The sequence below is a fragment of the Nuphar pumila genome, chromosome 6, assembly GCF_984573655.1.
Source record: "Nuphar pumila chromosome 6, dmNupPumi1.hap1.1, whole genome shotgun sequence".
Classification (NCBI taxonomy): domain Eukaryota; kingdom Viridiplantae; phylum Streptophyta; class Magnoliopsida; order Nymphaeales; family Nymphaeaceae; genus Nuphar; species Nuphar pumila.
The window spans coordinates 36,065,910-36,090,030 of NC_143254.1; positions in this window are offsets into that span (position 1 = coordinate 36,065,910).

Sequence of the window (24,121 nt, forward strand, 5' to 3'; positions counted from 1 at the left end):
GCGCTAGCTTGGCTAATGCTGCTCGACGGGATTTGTTGCTCAGACTACGGCGGAAAGGCATCGATGTGCCTAACTTCCTGAGCGTCTCTTATTAGCGTGTAGGCATAGTCTCTCTGCTGATCCTGCAGCATGTGTTTTGGTGATTGTCTCTGAGATCTTCATTATTGTTTTAATTTTGCTGTAATGGTATGGCGTTAGTGACCTGTCATCACTAACGCAAATCCTATAACATTTCATTAATTTTTTATAATAATGATATTTTTCTTTAAAAAAAAAATAGAAGGCTCGTAAACACTCCACTACGGGACCTACATACTGCAAGAGTATCATATAAACGGAAGTCGTATAAATGGCCTCAAACATTGTTCTATGAGAGCACTTTCACACAGCTTTTTCTTCATTTCCTTTTTTTAACCAGCAAAAATGGAAGAAATAAGCTCACAAAAGCAGCTCACCACGAGATATCCGAAGAAAATTGCAGAATAATCTAAGGAAAAATTATAGCAGCCATACTGTTGAAACTTTTTAAAAAGTTTCTTTTAATATTCACATGCATAAAGTTGTTTCAGATCATAAAATCATAACTCAACCTTCTAATCTGTTACATGGTTACGGGTATGGGTGCAAGTACGGGTATGGATACAGAGGGTATGACACGGCAATTCCAAAAGATGGGGATAATGCTACACTGTTATATATATATATATATATATATATATATATATATATTAATATTAATATTTATTTTTAAAATTAAATTATATTTACTGTACTTATTTTCTTTTTTTATAATAAAAATATTCTTTTATTATATAAGGGGAAGCGGTAGCTTGTAACCCCATCCCCCATAAAGGGGTACCTCGTGATCCCCAATCCCTCTTTTATTATAAAAGGAGAAAGGGGTACTTTGTGATCCCATTCCCTCTCTCATTAACCATCCCCACCACCTCCCTCTCTCTCTCTCTCTCTCTCTCTCTCTCTCTCTCTCTTTTCATGAAAGAGAACGAGACGAAGAGGAAGGAGGAGCCATCATTTCTTTCTCCGCCTCCACGAAAGAGAACATGGTGGAGAAGATGAAGAATAAGGAGCCTACTCTCTCTGAGTAGGAAGAAGGAGAACGGAGAAGAAGATGAAGGAGGATGAGGAGGTAGGTACCTCTCTCTCTCTCTCTCTCTCTCTCTCTCTCTCCTTCTTCTTCTCCTATTCCTACAGCTGCCAAGGGTGGAAAGGAAAGGGTTTTGATAGAGAAAAAAAGAAAAAATGGGTCCGGGTTAAGTCAGACTCGGAGCAGTGCCGGGACCCGACCTAGGGCATTCCCGGACCCGCACCCATGTCATCACTTATCAACACGGCCGAGTATGGCGGCAAATATGCCGTGTCTATGTTACATAGCTTCTAATCATTTTAGCAGCTTTTCACACTTTACTAGACCAACAAGTAGTAGAATTCAATAACCTCTCATGAAGAATATGAGAGCTGGTATGGATGGATCAGTTTTGAGAAATCAAGAACTTGGAACAAAGAGAAGAAATGAAGCTATGAATAAAACAAGCCAAGCAATTTTGGTGGCAGTTTTGTAGGAGCAGTGAGTGGACGTCACCTTGTGTTGGGGACGTTGCAAGTTCGAATCTCAATGGTATGGTTGTATAACTGGTAGGGGTCTGCCTAACCCATGACTATCAAAAAAAAAATTGTTGGTGGCAGTTTCAATAATTGATAAGGGGATAAAGAAGTTTTTTAGGAAAAGAGTGTCCGTGCGTGCACTACGCATGTGTGAGCATCTAAAAGATTTACTAAATTATGGTTCTTGCATACATATACAAAATTTAATATTTTTTATTAATTGCTATCTAGATAATTACCAAATGCCTACCTTTCACCTAGACATTGGCCAGGGAACTATACTAACGCATATATCTCCTAGCCAATGCCTAAGCATGAACCAAACAGAACAGAATACCTTATCATCATTGATTGTGAATTAAACAACTATTTTGATTTTGATTTATTGAATCATAGAAAAGAAAATTTGACCTCTTCCTTATTCAACTTATTTACATGGAAGGTCTCTATATGGATGAGACAAATTCTATTGCAATCTGTTGATCTTTCTCAGAAAAAAATCACAATAATTTCTGGTTTGGAACAATGATGGAGATTCCTCATTAGTTTTTAATTTCCTACCAGTCTCCTGTGGCAAAACCAAATCATGCAAGTTGGTAAGTCACCCAAGGTTTACTTATTAGCCTCATCAGCCAGTGCACAATGTGCCTAAAGACCAAGAGTTATTAATCTCATCAGGCACTATGTAATGTGACTGAAGATTGAGTCCCTTCAAAACAGGGTTCAAAATTAAGCTTAAATGCATCATTTTCTTGAGAAACCACAAGTTCTAGGTTACAGATATCTGTCAAATACTCTTGTTACAACCCTTGTTACGAACATAGCATTATAGACAGGATTGGGTGAAACTTTTGTTATTGGGGTTATGAGTTGGATAAATGTTTGGATCCGATATAGGTAGGTCCATATCCATACTTTATGATCAGATTAGAACTTATAAATAAGAACTCTTTCATGTAATGAACATCATTGAATGTTATGAGAATTCACTCACTTGGGTGTTAGGAGGTTTGCTTCTTCTCGAATTAAATCAATCCTCGTTCTCTTCACTTCTTTTCTTCACATCATCTCTCTCTCTCTCTCTCTCTCTCTCTCTCTCTCTCTCTCTCTCTCTCTCTTTCCTTCCTAGGATCTAGTGCTAGTTAGGGTTCTAACATTTGAGTGAAGAAAATGGGGATTGCTTCAATTTGAGGAGAAACAAACCTTCTAACACCCAAGTGAGTGAATTCTGATAACATTCAATGATCATTACATGAGAGAAATCTTATTTGTAAGTTCTGATCTGATCCTAAACTATAGATATGGACCTCCTTATATCTGACCTAAACATTTATCCAAACTCATAACCCCAATTACAAAAGTTTCACCGAATCCGGTTTATAATGTTATTTTCATAAAAAGGTTCCTAACAACTCTCTTCTTAAAGATCTCGTGTAGCTTCATTGCCAAAATAATTATTAAAGTGAATATCGGCATAAGACAATATGTCTATCACTGAATTCCACACACCTCCTAGCATGTCATGCTGCATTATTCTCTACTTGTTCAACTGCATCCTTGTCTCATAGATCTGTACATTACAAATCTCCATCTTTAAAACAAGCATTTACCCTTTTAAATGCTTTGTGCAAAGGTTCTAATAGTATGATGGAAAATCTGACTCACAAAAGTTCATGGATTATTTTACAAATCACACGTGAAACCAATAGGAAAAAAGTGGACCCGGGATGGATCCAGATCCAACCCGATAACCCCCCTCGTGTTCTCTATTTAAACACAGGGGGATCTCCCTCTTACGAAGGAAGGACCCCCCCCCCTGACGTTTCTCTCTCCCCGACGGTCATTCCTCTTCTCTCTGTCTCTCTCCCTCTTCTCTTTGTACTCTGATGGGAGAGGTGTCGTCCCTCCTGCCTCACCCCCTCTCTCGGTCTTCTCGTATGCAGGGACGGGTGATGCCCCCTCCTTGCACTTTTTATCCCTTTGTTTGCAGTAGAGGGAAGGGCGCCTCTGCCCTCCCCCTCTCTCGCTCTGGGTTGGGCTTGCAGGGGAGGGGCATCGCCCCCTACCCTGCTCCCTCTCTCTTTAACCTTTTAGCAAATGAAGGGCTTGACCCATCCCTACTCCATCTCTTAGCAGAGGAAGGGCTCTGCCTCTCCCTGCTCCCTTTTTTTTGGCAAGCAAACAGGCACAGGGCGGTACCCCTTGCCTTTTTTTTTTTGGTCAGTGAGCAAGTGGTGACGCCCCCTACCTCCTCCCTTTTCGGCCTGAGGGCAAGGGTGCAGCCTCTGCTCCCTCTCTCATTTAGATCAGGCCAGCAGGCAGGGGTTGCACCCTTGCCCCTTACTCTCCTTCTATCAGGCTGACGGGTAGGGGTTGTGCCCCTGCCCCTGCCCCTTTCTCTACCTCTGTCAGGTTGGCAGGCAGGGGTTGTGCTCCTGCCCCCTTCCTCTTTTTCTAATTGGACAATGGGCAAGGGTGTGCCCCCTGCCCTTTCCTCTTCTTCTTCCTCTTCCTCTGTTAGGTTGGCGGGCAGGGGCGCAACCCCTGCCCCTTGTTTTGAGATTTGACCCCTGCAATCCAAGCATTGGTTAGTTTTTCCTATTTTGAGATTTTTGCTTCATTTTGCGCAGTACCACATATTCCATCAGCATAATGGATCCTACACGTGCCCTGAGGCATGAGCCTTTTGTCACCTACGCCCAAAGACATCAGTATCTCTAACAATCTCTGAGGTAAGAGAAAGTTGCACAAAGGACAATGGATGAACAAATCTTAAAACTTGCAAATATATATATATATATATATATGTGCAAATATGTGTGTGTGTGTTTAATTCAAGAACGCAGTTTTTTGTGATTCTTGTCCTCTTTTCTTTATGTCATTTACTTTGCCATCGCACTTTCACATGCATAGGCTTCTGCTTATGTATTTATTTAGTTGGGTATAGTTTCGTACCTCGTGCACTGCTTATGCATTTATTTAGCCAAGGTACAATTTCATACCTTATGCATTGTTTATACATTTAATTCAATGATGTAGTTTTTTTATCCTTGTCCTCCTTCCTTTATGTCATTTACTTTGTCATCGCGCTTTAATGCACAGGCTATTGCTTACACATTTAATTCAATAACGCAGTTTTGCGATCCTTGTTCTCTTTTTATTATATCATTTACTTTGCCTCTACGCTATCACATGCACAGACTTCTACTTACACATTTATTTAGCTGGGGTATGATTTCGTACCTCATGTACTACTTACGTATTTATTTAGCCAATGTATGATTTTATACCTCATACACTGTTTACACACTTATTTGCTTTATACTTTGCCATCGTGCTGTAATGTGCATAGGACTACATTATATAGTATATGTATAATTTTTAAATAAATACAACCTTGTAGGACACACAAGCATTTGTTCTATTCTATCGGTTTTCCCACTTGCTTTTTTTCAAAAGACATGGGTTCATGCGTAAGCGTTATAGTTTTTAAGAAAAGGGAATTCCTTGCGAGAATTTAGCTTTCCAAATGCATAGTTTTGCAAAGCAAAGTTTGCATGCTTATAGGTTGGAAATTGCAACTAAGCTTTCTCAAGTTGGCACATTTGGGAGAAATGTTTTACAACTTCGGTTTGAGTTTCCAATATGACTTGAATAGCCCCAGTTGAGGGCATGAGCATGTGTTTTGGCGGGGTTCTACTGAGAAACCTATACCCTATTTATCGCAAGACATGCATAATATGTTGATACTGCGATAAATGGATGAGAGATCCATGGCGATCTCATATCGTGCAAATTGTACAAGTATGTACAAGTGTTTTAAAAGGACTAGATCATGTCAAAATAAATATTTGTTGCATCATTTCTTTTATGAAACAATGAAGTTAGAGTTTCTTTTGAGAAACCAATACCTCTCTAATCGTAGTTATACTTTTAAACAAGCACGACATGTTAGTACTATGATGATTGGATACAAGGTTTGTGTAACCTTGAAGCGTGTGAATGGCACATTGAAAATCATTTACATAGTGATGTTTCGCCTTCGCAGGCAAGATGCTCATGCTGGTTTAAAGGACCAGAGCATGTCAAATGTAAACTAAAATGATTGCATTATTTCTTGCACAATACATTAAAGATGGAGTTTCTTTCTGAGAAACCTATATTCTTCTTATCATAACGGTACTTTCAGACATGCACAACATGTTAGTACTATGATGATTGAATGAAAGGTTTATGGTAACCTCCTAACATGCAAAGGCGCAATAATGAAATGAAAATCACATAAATGGTGATAATTGTTGATGATGCATGAAATGCACATCATGTTATTAATATATTCATGCATTTTTAGATGCTTTTAAGGTTTAAAACCCATGATTGGATGCATTTTTACATAAAGGAGTCATGGTTTGAATTTCAGGAAAATCAAAGTTAAATTGAGTGAGTTATGGCAATTTCAGTGTTTGGGAACAGATTTCAAGGTGATTCGGATCAAGATCCAACCCAAATAGTCCATCTTGGGCCTTGGATTAGTGTTTTAAACCTCCTAATCCACCTCACACGTGATCCAAAACCCATTTAGAATATGTTTTCAGAAAACCACTCCAAAAAGAGGCGCATAGAAATATTTTTTATTTTAAACCTCTTTCTAAAATGGAACCTGTGAACACCCCAAATTTTTCAAAATCTTTTTAAATATTCCCTTTGTGCCCTTGATATCATTTTCTGACAAATTAAGCCACTTTTGAATATAAATTCTAGTTCATTTCTCAAGTTTTACTGAAATTAAATTCATTGTATATGTTTAAATTGATTTCGGACCTGAATCCGTTGTCCAGATCCAAATCTGAGTCACATTGTCCAAATTTTAAATTGAAATTATACAAAATACCAAAAATAGTTTCAGACAATCCATTCAACATCTGTTTGGATCCATCACATTGTATTTCTTGATTCAAGTGTCAAAACTCGAACATTTTCTCAAAACCTGGGTTCAAACCCATTCTTCTGAAGAGATTTCTCTGAAATGATCGGAAATTCTCAGAAAAATACTCTTGTAAATATTCCTCAGAAAAATACAAAAAAATTAGTGTTTAAAACTTAGTTTTCTTTTTTTTTAAATCTTAGTTTTCTACTACAAAACTACAAAAAATGGAAAATGATGCAAAAAATCAAAAAAATTGGGGAAAGCAAAAGGTTTTAAAACTTGAAAATTTGAATTTTTGCCAAAAACCTCTTTTGAACCACTCTTTTTACAAAAATACTTTCAAAGGAGGCCTTCTTTTGGAAATTTGGAAAATCCACAACGGATCACTCCCGCGCACTTCCCTTCTCTCTTGCCTACCCTCCATCTACAACAACTCCTTCTTCCCTCAACCCCTCATCTTCAACCACCGGATTCTCCTTCACGCCTCCATCAGCCGCAGGCTCCCCCTTTCCAGAAGGATCCTCCACCCTCTACATAAACCACCTTCAAGAAACCCTAAAGGTCGCCCGTTATCACCCTGCCATCTGCATGCTTCTCCTTTGTCCTTCTCCTTCCTCCTTCTTCTTCTTCTTCTTCTTTACCTTCCGGTCTTCTCTGATTCTCCTCAAATAGCAGTAAAACACCAATTACTTCAGCCATCGTAGGAATCCGTCTTCATCCTTCTCCCTCTGGTGCTCTCCCATCAGCAGAAAGATCAGCCATTCACCTCCCCATTGGCCTTCTGAGTCTCTTTCCTCTCGCTCCCCGGGTTCTCTCCTTCATCAGAAAAAGATTTTCAACGAAAAGGGAAGTTCCCTCTCGAAGCTCCATCCTGTTGTAGGGACTCCAAGGAATCTGGTAAGTCCTCCTTCTTCCCCCCATTTTTTTTTTTCTGATCACTTCGGAGCTTTCTTGATTTGTTGTCTCATTAACGCATCTTTGAGGGATTGTGATTGCTCATGGCAATACCCATCCCTCCTCTGTGCAACAGTAACGGAATGCTCATTCCAACATCTCACGTTAAGATTAATTGACCTTCTCTATGTTTTTTTTTTGTTATTTTTGTCTCTCAACCAGAGATCTGTTTATGGTCGACTCTTCTGCTTTCATTTATATTTTCTCCTTTTCATTTTGTTTTCATTATTATTTTTATTGTCATCTATGTTTTGATTTTCCAGTTTTGAATAGCATCGACTCTGGAATTGCTACCTCTGTTCATTTCCTTTTCCCTCTTTCTCTTAATTTTCTTTTTCTTCTCATGAATCCCCTTTAGTTTTGTCATGCTGTTGACATTCAGATGAGGTGGATGGGTATCAAATGCTCATCTGCCAATGAACCGTATGGTGTGTGATAGCCATTTCAAGAATCCATCAGAGAGCTTTTTTTTTTTCATTATCCTTATGAAAATATAAATTGATGCACTTGCTCTACAGATTTTAGTCCCCGATATTTTGTTGATACAGTCTAAAGCTTGATATTGTATGAATACCCTTTCATGGGTCATCATTACGACATCAAAGTGCTGAGTATTTTTTTTTTTTTGTCTGCATCACCAGCCGTGTTCTGCGTTTTCTGAAATTATCCTTTCCTTTTGCATCTTAGCCCTGAGCTTTGCCTTCTCAGGATCGTAATGGTCAGTATTACCTTTAGCATGTATAGCTGTGAACTGCAGCATATTGGGGATGGCTCTTAAATACCAAAGGCCATCCCAAATAGAAGTTCGATCATTTCAAGCGGCTGAGGCAAAATAGCAAATGGTGGCCAATTGATGTGCTGCAGTGTAAGTAGCATCGGTCTCTCTGCATCCTTATGTTAACATGTCCACTATATTATCATGATACCATCACTGGTCAATCTGTTGCTGCTGAAGGAGGCTTCTCAAGAGTATATACTGTAGTAAACTAACTTGTCAATCCAGGTCATTCCCTTGTTGTGTTGAACACCATGTCACATCTGTAACATCTCAATTCGTTAATAATATTCTCATTTCTTTGGGTTCTTTGACAATTTGTGGTTAGATGGCTGTTACCAAAGCAATATATTCTCCCCTGTTTTTGCTAGTATCATCTAAAAAAGGGGGATCGCTGGATGTCTCTTTACATAGGCAGGGCCTAAAGGAATAAAAGAAAAAAAAGAAGAAGAGGAGAGCTTAAGATCTGAATGTCGGCGTGACAAAGAAGGCACATCTCATCGCTGCAGATTACCACGTGTATCCTGCTAAAGGGTCACTAGAATCTGAGATGATGGGTAGGGAGTTTGATGTGCAAAATGGAACTGTGGATTTGAGGTAGCCGTTTGGGCACCGCATCAAAGCTATGTCCAGGGAATGGTACTGCTGGCACACAAGACCGCATCATGATACCTCCATGTTCTTATCCCCAATGTGATGGATCTTCTAGCATAAGTACACGCTGTTGAGGTTTCTCTTCGTTCATGCCCACCCAAGATAGGACTGCATCAAATACACTGGTCAACTGCAGGGGAACAGGTGATTTCTTGCTTTCGAGCATTGTCTGTATATAATTCCTCAGTTAATTGGGTTTTCCATGTTTTCTGATAGATATTTTTGTTGTATTGTCTGGTTCATTTCATGTACATATTGGATGGAATACATTTGTTCATTAATTACGAAACTGTATTTTATACTAATCTTTAATGGTATTGTTGTCATATATGTATATATCATTTATAGTTAGGGCAAACAAGCCCTAATTGATGCTTGAGCAACAAAAACCGAGTAGTTTCTGGTTCACATCTTGTTTGGGATGGTATCATTGCCAAAAGGCCGATGAAGTTAAATCCATGTCATCGATAGCAGACAACTGAACCTTTACTGGGATTTGAGGGAGATTGATATCTAACAGAGGGACTGCAGCATCATTCCCTGTCCAAGCTGTCTGCTGCCATTGACATCATCCTCCATGTGCATCCCCTGAAGTTTAGTGTAACTCATCAGGTTTGGGTTGCAAGTACCCATTTCAGTGATTCAAAAATCCCTGCTGAAGCCTTCTTAAAATAGCAAGGGAATCAGACTTCATGCTCCAGGGCTCTGTTTTATTATGTTCGCTACTGTCATATCATGAGTTCGTAGTTTTTAGCTGTGTTCTTGTTGTGTCGGACAGCTTCGCTGAATGTATGCTGGAATCCCATCAGCCCCAATTTTGTCGTTAGCCAACACAGGGGCTACAGGAGAGTACCCTGTATCAAAAAGTAAGCCCAAGGGTAATTAAATCAGTTGATTCCAGTCCTTAAGCTTGGTCAGAATTTTGCCCAACATCAGTTACAGTCATTACAGAAAATGTCCACCACTGTTGTACGCAGCTGCCTACCATGCCATCAACCGTGGCTCTACCCACAGTCTTCATAATGCACCAGTTTGGAATTTTCACAAGGGTGTGGCTGTGCATTTTCCACTGTCCATCATCTGATATATCTTTCATTGTCACATTTGATATTCCCACTAACACTTTTGTTGATCCCTATAGCAGCCCACTGAAAAAGTGACCAGTCCACCATTATGGAAAACTTGTTGTTATCATGCCACTATATCCATCCCTATATACTACAAACAACACCTGCCACACCTTATATTTCTGCGCTTGCGTCTTGTATCTGCCAGATTCGTTCCAGCCCTTCACTGTTACATGCGCTTACCTTTAGCCTGCACTTTTGTTCACTGCTACATTCACTTCAAAAAGTGCCAGGCATCTGCATGACATATGTTCCTGTAACTATTACACACATACAACACCCATTTGCATCCACATTACCCCCTGCAGCTACCCAACCATCACCATGCTTCCACACCTCTCTTTCCTGTGCACTTACTGATCAGCCACCAACCACTTCCTGTATTTTTCTGCAAATATCACTATTCATTCCCCATGCTTGACATATTATGTATACCACTATACCTAGCATCTTCACTAGCCTCCATCATAATACCTGCTCTCCTTAGTTCCCCTGTTATAGTTATGTATCCCCTATAGTAACTTCAATTCATGTCACATATATAACATATACATAGACCCCCTTTACAGCCCTATTTCATTGATGTCACCACCTGTGTGCCCCTTTTGTATATACACTTCTCCATTGATTTAGTTTAGTATACATACAATTTTCACATTTCTTTTCACAAAAACTTATGTTGCCACTCTTGTATCATAGATATGTATACTATCATTTAGCTTTCATATATATGTATATATATATATATGCATGACATTTTCTTGTATTGCTCATGCTAACTTTGTTTTGCAGGAAATATATGAGAAATATCATTAGTTGGAGTTGTAAATCCAATTTCATGTATTGTAATAGTTAGACTCTAAATGAGAATTTACATTTTTCTGCTTTAGATAGAATGAATGAGCATGGTAAATATCATAAATTACTTGTTCTTCATGCATTTTTCCTTATTTCTCAAAATTCTCACAAATGGGCAACACGAATGGCACGTGCACCATTTCGTAAGAGGTAAATTAATCCTAAGTTGATGATTTACATCAACGGCCATAGTCAGGATGTAAACAAGACTTAGGATTTTTATCTTTTATAAAATAAACACTGGGTCCACACTGGATCCCTTTTCAAAAATCATCATATCTTCAAATATTTTCATCTTTTATCAGAGTTTAACTTAAAATTAATTTAATATATATACCAATGGCCATAGTCAGGGTATATTGAGAATTAATTTCATTTTAAACTCTATAAAAGCACCAACATGTGTTTTATTCTTCACCTGAATTTAAATATAGATTATTATATAATACATTCAATGACCATAGTCAAGGATGTATTATATCTTCAATCTTATTTTAATTCATTTGAAGAATGAAATAGCTTTTCAAAATCCAATTTCAAAAATTTAAATTCATTCATCATTTAGATAGAACTGCATCATATTTTTCAAAATTCCTTTTTCAAAAACTCCAAGTGATGTAAATATCTTCCTCAATCTATCTGCAATTCTTATAAAAACCAATTCATCCTTTTCATCTTCAAATTCAATTTCATTTTCAATCTCAAAGTTCAATTTAACTTTGAGATTCCAAAGTCATTTTTATTCAAATTCAAATCAGATTTCAAAAGTTCAAATTGACTTTGAAATTCCAAATTCATTTTATCTTCAAAACTCCAATCAAAATCAAAGTTCAATTTAACTTTGAGATTCTTGACTCATCTTCTGAATTTAACTCCAAATCCATTTTAAGATCCAGAATTCAACTCTACCTTGGATCTCAGACTCCATATCCAAATCCATCTTAGGATCCAGAGTCCAACCCTACATTGGATCTCAGACTTCAGATCCAAATCCATCTTAGGATCCAGAATTCAACTTTACCTTGGATCTCAGACTTCAGATCCAAAACCATCTTAGGATCCAGAGTCCAACTCCAGATGGATCTTAGGTTTCAGATCCAAATCCATTTTAGGATCCAGAGTCCAACCCTATATTTGGATCTCAGACTTCAGATTCACTCCATTTCAGGATCCAGAACCCAAAAGTCTATCTTGGATTCCAAATCTCAGATCCCATTCTGTTTTGGATTCGGAATCCAATTCCAATCCTAGATTTCAATTCCATTTTCGGATCTAATCTGAATCCCTAAATCCATTTCTATTCTTAAAAACCATTTGATTATCTCAGATCCATTCCAAACTTAAAAATCCAAATTCAATTCCATCTCAAGTATTCATTCTCTTTCCTAAATTCAAATTCAAATTCAAATTCAAAGTCCATTTTTTACTTTAAAACTTCATTTCCTTTCATTTCAAAGCTTCAAGTCATTCTTTCTCATTTATCCTTCCAAATCCTGATTTACTTCAAAAACTTAGAACTCCTCTGATCTATCTCAAGTTCTAAGTTAAATTAAATCATTTCTTCACTCCTTTACCAAGTTCATCTTAGAAATACTTGGAAAATTCCAAATCAAATTTTCGAAAAGAGCATACATCCTCGCATTACACAAGCATGACTCCTTGTGCATTTAGATCTTTAGGATAAATTCTTAGATTATATTTAGGCCAAGAAAAAGGCATAGATTCGATCCTTGGTTCGATTACCCCTGGTAAAGGCGCCAGGAATGGTCGAACCTCGTACCGACGAGCGAATCCCGTCTCTCCATTTTTCCCGCAATATTTTCAAAACGGAGGCAAGTAATTTTCTAAATATTTTCAAATCAAGGTCAAGTGAGACCGCGCAAAAGAGTTCATCTTCTCTCTCCCTTTCTTTTCTTTTCTCTCCTCTCTTTCTTTTCTTTCTCTTATTTCTTCTCCCTTCAAAAATGAGGAAAATAAGAGGTTAGAAAAGGAAAAGAGAAGGAAGAGAGAGAAACCACAAGAGAAAGGAAAAATTTTGCGATGATCACAGAACCAAAATATAAAAATGTAATTTCTGAAAGCCCTTGACATTTTTGCCTTGGGATTTGTGCCTCTTCCTTTGACTCTTGCTCCCGCCACCTTCTTCACCAATAATTCCACGCCATCTCCATTGAAGCCTTGGGTTTTGCTTGGGATTCAAGCATTTTCCTTGTGTTCTTTCAATTCATTCTCACATATCTTGTTCATTTCTTTTCATCCTTGCTGGTTATTAATCATAAGTGTTTGATTTTGCAAGTGTAGCAGAGGTTGAAGACATTCTTCTTGCGTGGAGTGTCGTCTACTCCAACAAGAAAGATCGGCCCTACCTCCATCCGATCCTCTACTCCACTCAATCGTGAATCGGTTCACTTTCCGCCCTCGGTGTACTTCAAACGTGTTACAACTGCATAAGAGAGTTCTATTGTGACGTTCCAGCATCATTGAAGAAGAAGAAGCACATCTCCATAGGCTGATTCCGCTCTTTCCACCCCCACAGTCGTCAGATCTCCCTTGAGGTAGGTCTTGCCTTTCTCCATTCTTCTAGATAGAATCGTGTCAACCCATCGTGTCTCTATAACTCTCAGCCCTTTTCTGATTTTTCCTGTTATTTGACAGCAAACCACTGTCGTGTCTCAGTCTTTGTGTGTTTGAATGTTGGATTTAGTTCTAAGTTAGGCATTAGATCTTTATTTACAAATCATTTTAGCCCAAAACGTGAAAATCGGCTAGACCTCTTCTAGCTGATTTTATCATTTTATCATTTTCTATTTTTTGTATTTTCTTAGCCGTAAACGGTGTTAAAAGGGTTATGTTTTCATTAGTTTTAGGTTTACATTAGTTTGTTTTCGTGTGAATTTCTTGTTGAGTTTCATATATGTCCCATAGTGTCAATCGGCTAGTGTGTATCGAGTTTCAATTTAGTGATTTTTGAGGTTTCAAGTTAGATTAGTTATTTCAAATTTTTTAGTGATAAGTCAGTTAGTTGTGCATTGTTTACTGTGCGTTTAGTGGATATTAGATTGAAGTATGTTTGCATTTTGTTAGCAATTGGTTTCAACTTGAAAAAGAAAAAGAAAAATTTATTATCGTTTTTCATTGTCTAAGTAAAATCAATTTTTTTTATTGTGTAGATTGGCTTTCTTCTCCAAAAGGACGCCTGCCATTAGATTCCAGCTTACTTAGGTTGCATTTGGTAAGTTTATTAGGATTATGAAGGTTAGCTAGAGTGTCTACATTTAATGAATTGAGAGTTAATGTCCAAAAACGTTTTAGTGTTCTTGTTTAGGTAGTTTTGAATTTAGTGTGTTGTCTAAATTAATTCCTCTGAAAATCGTGTCCTACATACCATGTCTACTCTTTTTGTTAGTTGTGTATAGGTTAATTTAGTTATATTAATAGTAGATTATATTAGATAAGCAATTAGTGTTGAAATTTGGAAGAAGGGTAATTGAGTAATTGAAGTGAAAAACGACTTTTGGTAAGTTGGACTTCTCCAAATTTGTGGGCTTCATTTAAGGAAGGTTTTTAATATTTTCTTTTTAGCCAACAGAGAAGGCTTTCCTTCCTTTACACGTTTGGAAACAAAGTCTAATTTTCAAATCCCTTTCCAAAATCGTGTTTTGAGAAAGATTTTCAAAAAGGATTTATTGCTTTTAATGCAAAGTTGAAAACATGTGGGGCCCTCTTGCTGGACGGTTTTACATGGTTAAGCTTCCCAATTGAATCACTAAGGCAATTAGAGAGAATAATCTTCTTTCCAATTTCGTTAATTCTCATTTATTACCCCTCTTTTCTAACTTTCTATATTGACCTAGATTAGATTTAGTCTTAATCATTTTAGTAATTTTGAATTAACCTTAGGTTTAAATAAGTAGTTCATCATTTAGGTAGGTTTAATTAGTTCTTATTTCCCTCCATTTAGACGTGTAACTTAGATAGCTTTATTTAGTTTCTTTTTATTTTTGGTTTTAAATAAATAGTCTTTAAGTTTTAGATTTCTATTTTAATTAAGTTTCTAACTTAGTCAACCTAGTGGGTTCATAGGGTGGCGTGAACCTAAGCCAAAGTCAACCTTATACCGGCCCCCTTATTAACCCTAGTTCCCTCCTAACCCTCGCTAGTCAATATCCCTAGTTAAATTACTTAATTAATTTTGAGTTGATATCTTGTTCTTACTAACGATTAATTTAATTTTTGAATTGACTTTCGTGTTGATTAGTTAATTGTTAATTTATATTCAGATTAGTTATTAGAATTAGTCCATTAACATAGGTCTTGTACTTAGTGCATGCATCTTAATTTACAATGGTCTAAGTGTAGTATCGATTAGGTTGAATTACGAAGTAGTTTGTTTAGCTTATTCATAAGTTGGTGTAATTACTTTAAGTATTTTTATTTCTGTTATTTTTGTTAGTTTGACAGTCATTTAGCAGTGTTAGGACTGTTTTTACAAGTTATTCAAAGTCATAGTGCCATAAGTGGATTGAGTCGAGTGAATAGTGCATTGATTCTAAAACTTGATTTTTGTCGTATCTTGCACTCGTCATTTTATGTGCAAATTTTTAAAGTTTTTCAAGAATTGTTATTCTGTTCTCTTCCTCAGAGAGTCACTGTCAGCAGACCAAAAATCATCTCATTTTCAGTTGTTTTGGTCTGATTTTTAAGCGTTTTTCAAAATCAGATTTTTCGGGTTTTTCAGTTTCGGGACCTGCGATTTTTAGAAGTTTCACGAATTTGAAACGCTTATATCTGGAGCTACAGAATGAATTTTTCAAATTCGTAAAGTCTGACAGATTCTTGAATTTGTCAGAAACATAACAGAAGAAATTTCATGAAATTTGGATTTCGTTTTCTCCTTCAAACTTTCTGTTTGTGAAAAGCTGTCAGAATCCACTTTTGCACTAGTTAGGGGTAAAACAGTCATTTCATTAGGAGTTTGATTTTCGGTAGTTTTACTGTTTTTCTGCATTTTAGTTAGTGCATCTGCATCAATTAACATAGTTAGACATAGCCTAATTAGTTAGTAGAATTAACTTTGATATTTTAGTTGATTTTTAGTTTTAATTAGAATTTAATTTAGTTAATTTTTGTAGAATTAGGTTTAACATAAATTCTAGATTTATTTCTTATAATTGTATACTGACTTGTTATCTTTTGGTGTTTTAGGTTGATAAAGTTTCCAGTAGATCATGAGGTTGATTCAGAAAAGAAAAAGTGCTCCTGCAAGTATGGTGAAAAGACGATATTGCCCCTAGCGATCTATAGGAGATTTTAGCAATTTGTTTGTTAGTTAACTGTAATTTAGAGTTTATTCATTAGTGAAAGTTTTATTGTTTAACTTTGATATTAATAAATTGAAGTGTTTAGAAATAATTTGGATATTTCCCGTTCCCTGAGGATTCGACCCGTACTTACCACATCCATGGAAAGTCAGTTTTATTACTTTTGGTTGACTATTTTCCAACTGTTTTCCTGAAAAATATCTTTTAAAAATACCACTTATAAAAATCCAACCAAATTTTGGCACCGTTGTCGGGGAACGACGAATATATTCTGTTATTTCTGAGATTTCAGTTTATTAATTTGTGTTTAGTTTAATTAGCTATCTTATTTTTCTAGTCAGTAGGATTAACATAGTTAGTAAATATAGGATTCACTTACTGTTTTTCTAGGATTCACTAAAATACATTCTTCAAGAAGCGATTATACAGGTGGATTTTAGAGAACATAGTTTGTGATTCCTGCATATCTTTATTGCAGTAATTTAGATTAGATTTTGTTATTTCATTTAGTATAGTTAGTTCTGACATAGTTAGCTTAAGATTGTTAGTTATTCTTTGCTTTTTGTAATTTGAATTTTAGTATTTAGATTAATTTAGTTTAGACTTAGGTCGTTTCATACATCTGGTCTTAGTACCAGTGTATGTAGGGGCGAAGAGCTTTGGGTACCCCATTGCATCCATTTGTTGACAACCCAGAGAGAATTTTACATTCTCCTCGATGTTCGACAATAGTGGGTGATATGGATCCTCCATCTCCAGCTCTAGCTCTAGTTCCTCCACGTGCTCTAAGGGAGTACTTCACTCCCACAGACTATGTTCAGGCATCCTGCATTCGAAGACCCGATATAGGAGCGCCTCATTATGAGATTAAGGCCAGTATCATTCAGATGCTCCCATCTTTCTATGGCCTTAGTCACGAGGATCCCTATAGGCATTTAGATGAATTCCTCGAAATTTGTTCTACAGTGAAGATACAGAATTTCGATGATGGTGCGTTGAGATTGACCCTGTTCCCATTCTCATTGAAGAACAAGGCCAAGTATTGGCTAAAGTCTTTAGATTCCATAAAAATAGGGTCTTGGGATCAGTTACAGCAGGAGTTCATGAGGAAATACTTTCCCATCGGTAGGACGAACCAGTATAGGCGAGCCATCACTAGCTTTTCAGAGCTAGATGGTGAGCAGTTTCATGAGACCTGGGAAAGGATGAAGGATCTTCTGAGGAAGTGTCCCCATCATCAGGTGCCGAGATGGAAACTAGTGCAGAGTTTTTACGATGGATTGTCTGACAGGAATCGTCAGATGATTAATTCTTCTTGCGAAGGGACCTTCATGTTGAAGATCGAAGATGAAGCATGGAGACTGTTTGATACATTAGCAGAGAATTCCCTCCATCATGCTTCTAGTTCTCATTCAGATAGAACCACACCCAGCATTCCCAAGAAAGGTGGTGTTCTCGAGATTGACCCATCTACTGCATTACAATGCAAGATGGATATGATTGCTCAAAAATTGGATCAACTTCTCGCGGGCCCATCTACCAGTCAGCATGTGTGTACTCTCTGTGTCAGTCTGGCACATGCGATTACTGAGTGCCCTTTGGCAGCTCAGTACCCTGAATTTGTGAAAGAGCAAGTTCAGGCTGCTTAGGATTACGTCAGACCCCTGAACAATCCATATTTACCTACATATAATCTGGGGTGGCGTAACCATCCTAATTTTTCATGGAAGAATCCTCAGTCTTCCACTCAGCTTCCATCTTCTCAACCTGCTTGGTCGCCGCTATTCACTCAGATATTTCAGAGGCCGAGCTATCCTCAGAACACTCTTTCATTTTCTCCTCAGATCTCACAAGAGTCTGCCCCACAGACATCTTTCGAGGAGAGACTTCTCCAAGTGTTCCAAGAGGTGAAAACCTCTAATCAGAATGCTTTCGAGAAGTGTAGTCAGATCTTGAGCTCACATACTCAATCCATCGCGAAGTTAGAGTCGCAGATGGGACAATTAGCAAAAGCGATTAGTAGGAGACCTGAGGGTAGTTTGCCAAGTCAGGCAGTGATGAACCCGAAGGGCAAGGAACAAATAACGGGAGGCATGTACATTACTGAGTCACAACAACATGCCAAATCTGTTATGGCCCTTAGGAGTGGACGTGATTATCATGTCAAGAGTATAGAGAGGACCGATGAGCCAGATTTGAGCATACCATCTGCTACGGCTCAATCATCTACCCCAGTTCATGAGCAAGATAGGAGTGAGCCTTCTCACAAAGAGGAGGACCCCCAGATGTATATCCCCAAACCACCCTATCCCAAAGCGTTAGAATCTTTCGGTGTCAGAGGAAAGCAAGGCACGAAGGTTCAGGACATGCTTGAGATCTTCAAGCATGTGCAGATAAACCTGCCTTTGCTAGATGTCATTCAGCAGGTGTCGGCTTATGCCAAATTCTTGAAGGAACTATGTACCCAGAAGAGAAAATCTAGAGAAAAAGTTTCTACCAAGGTCCATCTGACTGAGCAAGTGAGTTCAGTGATTCAGCATCAGACCCCACCAAAGCTCAAGGACCCTAGAGCCCCGATCATTGCATGTACCATAGGAAACATCCGGATAGAACGCGCTTTACTCTACCTTGGAGCAAGCATGAACATTCTGCCTGGATATTTCTATGATTCATTTGGGCTAGGAGAAATGAGATCGACTTCGATTACCCTTCAGCTAGCAGATCGTTCTGTCAAGGTACCGAGAGGTGTCTTGGAAGACATGCTAGTTAAAGTGGATGAGTTCTATTTTTCAGTCGATTTCATTATCCTTGACATGGAAGGAGTTGATAGCCAGCACCAGACTCCGATCATTCTGGGCAGACCATTCTTGGTGACTGCCAATGCATGTATCAATTGTAGAACATGAGCTATGGATTTGTCATTCGGCAACAGAAAAGTCAGGCTGAACATTTTCAATGCCGCGATGGGTCCAGTGGAAGATATGGAGTGCTTCCAGGTGAATATAGCACATGATTTAGTGGAAGCACAACCAGAATTGTATATGACAGAGGATTCCCTTGATTTGTATCATACAGGAGAGGATAGTTGTAAAGTTAGTGTAGATGTGTCTGTAGTTTCGTCAGGAGTCCCTCCTTGGAGAGGAAACATTGAGCCTCTTCCACCACTTGCGGAGACCCCCGCCAAATCTTCGATAGAGTCTCCCCCGAAACTTGAGCTGAAACCCTTACCGGATTCACTCAAGTATGCATATCTTGGAGTTGGTGAGACTCTGCTTGTGATCATCTCGTCACTGCTCACAGAGGAGCAGGAGCAGAGACTGCTAGACATTTTACGAGAGCACAAGGCAACGATTGGCTAGGGGGTTGCTGATTTGAAAGGGATTGATCCTTCATTCTACATGCATAGGATTCATTATGATGAAGAAGCCAAGCCAGTGTGTGACATGCAGAGAAGATTAAATCCTAACATGAAAGAGGTGGCGAAGAATGAGGTGGTCAAGTGGTTAGATGCTGGGATCATTTACCCCATTTCTAATAGCCAGTGGGTCATTCTTATTCAGGTGGTGCCGAAGAAATCTGGACTCACTGTTGTGGAGAATGAGAAGGGGGAAAGGATTCCGATGAGGACTACCACAGAGTGGTGAGTCTGTATTGATTACAGAAAGTTGAATGTAGCAACACGGAAGGATCACTTCCCGTTGCCATTCATTGATCAGATTTTGGAAAGACTCGCAGGACAAAGCTACTATTGTTTCTTAGACGGATATTCGGGTTATAATCAAGTAACTGTCCATCCTGACAATCAGAAGAAGACCACATTTACATGTTCATATGGCACTTTCGCGTTCAGACGTATGCCGTTCGGGCTCTGCAATGCCCCGACAACTTTTCAGAGGTGCATGTTAGCTATCTTCTCTGACATGGTGGATGATGTCATGAAAGTTTTCATGGATGATTTTTTTGTGTATGGCTCTTCATTTGAGGATTGTCTTCAGAAACTTACTCGAGTACTGAGTAGGTGTATGGAGACAAACCTAGTTCTGAGTTGGAAAAAGAGCCATTTTATGGTCCATGAAGGGATTGTGCTTGGACACATTGTGTCCAAGAGAGGGATAGAGGTTGATAGAGCGAAGGTGGAATCTATTTCTCGATTGACTCCACCCACCACTATGAGGAAGGTTCGGTCATTCTTAAGGCATGCCGAATTTTATAGGCGGTTCATCAAGGATTTCAACAAAATCTCTTGACCGCTTTGCTCATTATTGGAGAAGGATCAGCCCTTTGATTTTGGTGATGATTGTATGAAGGCCTTTGAGATACTCAAAGAGGCCTTGACCACTGCACCCATTTTGAGACCTCCGGATTTGACACTTCTATTCAAGATTATGTGTGATGCTTCTGACTATGCTATGGGGGCATTTTAGGACAAAGGATTGACAAGAAGCCCTATGTGATATACTACGCGAGTAGAGCTCTGTCCGATGCTCAAATGAATTATACCACGACAGAGAAGGAACTACTCGCAGTAGTATTCGCATTTGATAAGTTTAGGTCCTATCTTCTCGGTTTGAAGGTGGTTGTCTATTCTGATCATGCTGCATTGAAATACCTTCTTAGCAAGAAATACACCAAATCGAGACTCATCCGATGGGTCTTGCTACTATAGGAGTTTGATCTCGAGATTCGAGATAAGAAGGGAAGCGAGAACGTAGTAGCAGACCATCTTTCTAGACTGATCGTGGAGACCACTCAGGATCAAAGACTGATAAGTGATTATTTCCCCGATGAGCAGATCATGATAGTTAGAACATCACAGTTACCCTGGTTTGCAGATATTGTGAATTATCTAGTTTCGAGACAGATCCCTGAGCATTAGAATAAGAATGAGCGAGAGCGATTCTTATCACAGGTGAGACAGTATTATTGGGATGATCCAGAGTTGTTCAAATATTGTGCAGATCAGATCATTAGAAGATGCGTCCCGGAGGAGGAGTATGAATCCATCCTCAGTTTTTGTCATTCATTAGCCTATGGAGGGCATTTTAGTAGTAGAAAGACAGCTACAAAGGTTTTGCAGTCTGGATTTTTTTTGCCCACACTCCACAAGGATGCGCATGAGTTTTGCAGGAAATGTATTCGTTGTAGGCAGACTAGGAACATGTCCAAGAGGGACATGATACCCGTGCTCCCGATTCTGATTGTTGAGATTTTTGATATTTGGGGCATAGATTTTATGGGCCCATTTCCGCCATCATTCAGAAATTTGTATATCTTAGTGGCGGTTGATTATGTGTCCAAATGGGTTGAGGTTGTGGCAACCAATACCAATGATCATAGAGTAGTGCTTAAGTTCATTAAGCATAATATTTTCAGTCATTTTGGTGTGTCATGTGCGATGATAAGTGATGGTGGTAAGCATTTCAGGAATGTACAGATAGCTTCTCTTCTGGGAAGGTATTATGTCAATCATCGATTCACCACTCCTTATCATCCGCAGACCAGTGGACAGGTCGAGGTTTCTAATAGGGAAATCAAGCGAATTTTAGAAAAGGCAGTTTGTCCGAACCGCAAGGATTGGTCCCAGCGCTTAGATGATGCACTTTGGGCATATAGGACTGCATTTAAGACTCCCATTGGCATGTCCCCGTATCGTCTTGTTTTGGGGAAAGCATGCCACCTCCCTGTTGAGCTGGAGCACATAACATATTGGGCAATCAAGAAATTTAATTTTGGCCTCACCCAGGCTGACAAAGAGAGAGCATTGCAACTCACCAAGTTAGAAGAACTCAGAAATGATGCATATGAGAATGCCAAGTTATATAAAGCTCGCACTAAGGCCTTTCATGATAAGCACATTATCAGAAAAGTGTTTGAGCCGGATCAGAAAGTTTGGTTGTTCAATTCTCGCTTGCATCTATTCCCAGGTAAGTTAAGGTCAAGATGGGATGGACCTTACATTGTGAAAGAAGTATTTCCACACGGGGCAATGACATTATTTGATCCACAGACCAGAGGCACATTCAAGGTGAATGGGCAAAGACTGAAGCCCTACATATCATATGCCTTACAGGTTGGTGAGGGTGAGGTTTGGAATCTCACGAAAAAATAGGATTTGATTAGAGGAATGTATCATATGTATATAGTAGAGTAGTTTTGTTTTTCAGTTTAGCATTTGCTTTTGTTCAGTTATTTTATTTCATATGAGCTTACATTTGTTCTGATTCATGCAGATTTTATCTAATATTCAATGTGTGAGAATTAGTTACCAGGTACAAGGCACAACTTTCAGAGCAGACCATTGACCAGATTAGCAGAAAATTATGCATTCATATATGCATAGGGCGATGCAAGTCAAGTCAATCATCAACTTCAGAGGCCCGACACATATCAGGTTGTATCTATCCTTTCTCCCATATTTAGTTTATTGATCTTTAGTGTGCATTTACATTGCATGTTTACATATTTTGTATGCCACTAGGGACAATTTCATTCAAGCATGGGGGGGTGGTTTAGATGCACACTAAAATTTTTTTATTTTAAGTAGCTAAAAACTCATAAAAGTAGGCTTTTAAGAACAAGTTTGTAGCATATATGATTGTTTTTGGCATAATCTGACAATTTAGAAGTTTTTTAATCCCCATGTAAAAAAAAATTCTGATCTGATCCAAAGAGTAGTTATTTATGAGAAAATTCAAAGAAAAGATAGTATTTGAATGTTAGAAAGTTTTGAATCACTTTAGTATAAGTATGCACAGTATGTTTTGTGAAAAAACTAAGAAATGGAAAGATGTTTTGAAATATGAGCTTAAAGGAAAAGAGCTACGTTTAGTTGTTGATGTCTTCGCGATTCCTAGTAGTGGAACTCATACATAAGTTGAAGTGTTTGAGTCTCGACAAAAAGGATAACGAAGGAGATCATCTTCTTGTCTAGTCGATATCTGTGTCCTATGTGGTTTGAGTAAGTAGAGTCTGAAGGGTGTTTACACCTGGTGCCCTAAAGCCATCTGGTTTGGGAGCCACCGATTTGAAAGCTTGTTACATCAACTTCATAGAAAGCCTAAGAGATAAAGACATTGCACATGATGAGAAGAAGACTATACGTAAACTATTAGAATAGAAGGTCTAGTGACTCGAGCAATTAAGTTCGAGGGATACTCTGTATCTGGTGCCCTAAGGTCGTCTAGCCTGAGAGTCACCGACCCAAAACTCGCTACACGGGTCATGAAACTGGATATTTGAAATAGTGCTCAAGTGAAAGGAATTGAAAAATGGTGAAAAATTAAAAATCAAAAGAAAATGAGTGGGCTTAATGAAAAAAAAAATCATTGCTTAGGAATAATTGTGAAATATTGTGCAGAAAATATACAAGTGAGGATAAATGAGTGATAACATGATAATACTCGACTTTCTGAGAAAAATCATAAATACAAGTTTAGAAAAGTGAAAGAAAAAGGTTTTTGCTGTGGTGGCATAAGAATTCTAAATTTGTTATGAGTGTGTACATTACATGAAATATTTGCTTAAACTGATTTCTTAATTGCCTAATATTTTTGAAAAATTATTCTTGCATGACATTGATGTTTGTGGGTAGCATCTCTGCAAACCCTCACGAGACCTTACTCGTCCACTAGGGTAACCCTGGGGTTTAAAGGGCTTGTTGCATGAGCTAAATGCAACCGTGATTCCTACGAAAGTGAGTTAGGATTTTAATTATTTAGTGCATATCTGTTTATTTTTTAATTTCATAACATAGTTAGTTGTTTGTTAAGGGACTAACAAACATTCAAGCATGGGGGTATTTGATGATGCATGAAATGCACATCATGTTATTAATATATTCATGCATTTTTAGAAGATTTTAAGGTTTAAAATCCATGATTGG